This window comes from Pteropus medius, unplaced genomic scaffold (assembly GCF_902729225.1).
Source record: "Pteropus medius unplaced genomic scaffold, Ma_sr-lr_union100, whole genome shotgun sequence".
Taxonomy (NCBI): domain Eukaryota; kingdom Metazoa; phylum Chordata; class Mammalia; order Chiroptera; family Pteropodidae; genus Pteropus; species Pteropus medius.
Window position 1 is genome coordinate 23936000 of NW_024354875.1, and position 891 is coordinate 23936890.

Below are 891 nucleotides of genomic sequence, written 5' to 3' on the forward strand. Positions count from 1 at the left end.
TAATTGATTCACGATTGTGAGAGCTGTCAAGTTTGAAACCCATAGGATAGGACAGCAGGCTGGAAACTCTCAGGCAGAAGCCGATGCTGCAGGCTTGAGGCAGAATTTCTTCCTCCTCAGGGAAAGAGTTTTGTTCTTAAGATCTTTCAACTAATTGGAAGCCCACCCACATTATCAAACATAACCTTCTTTACCTAAGTTCAAATGATTGTAGATGGTAACCACATCTACAAATACCTTCACAGCAACATCTAGATTAGTGTCTAATTGAATAACTGGGTACTATAGCTTACCCAAGTTGACATGTAAAATTACCACAGTTTCTTCCTTATGCAATTCTTAGAGCAAAGAAACCTTTCCCAGAAATCCCCCAGCAGACTTCCTGTCAACTTACATTGGCCAATGCTGAAATTTATACCCTTCATGAAATCAATCTTTTGCAAGGGAAACACGATCGAGATTGCTTTACACCAATTGGGTTTTTGCTGAGGCACATGGGGCAAAATTAGATATCAGGACCAAATTTGAGCTGTGCCAGTCTACGGCATGCCACCCTGAACAAGCCAGATCCCGTCTGATCTCGGAAGCTAAGCAGGATCAGACCTGGTTAGTACTTGGATGGGAGACCACTTAGGAAGACCAGGTGCTATAGGTGTAAAAAATAAAAATAAAAAAAAAAAGAAAGATTGTAAGCTAACAAGGTTCTTGCAATCTGTGAGGTCAACCAAGGGTGGCCTTGCCTAAAAAAATAAATTAATTAAATTAAATAAATAAATTTGAGTTGTGCCACATGGAAGAAGGAAAAAATTACTGTTGGGTAGGCAAAAAAGAGTATCTGAAACATAGGAGCTCAATAAATATTTGAATGAGTGAGTAAGTCGATGAATGAAT

The 891-nt window shown here is 39.2% G+C and overlaps 1 pseudogene; it reads left to right on the top strand.

Annotated features, from left to right (window-relative positions):
* The first annotated feature begins 537 nt into the window (after nucleotides 1–537).
* LOC120597442 (uncharacterized) lies at nucleotides 538–655 on the top strand (annotated as a pseudogene).
* Nucleotides 656–891: the final 236 nt, after the last annotated feature.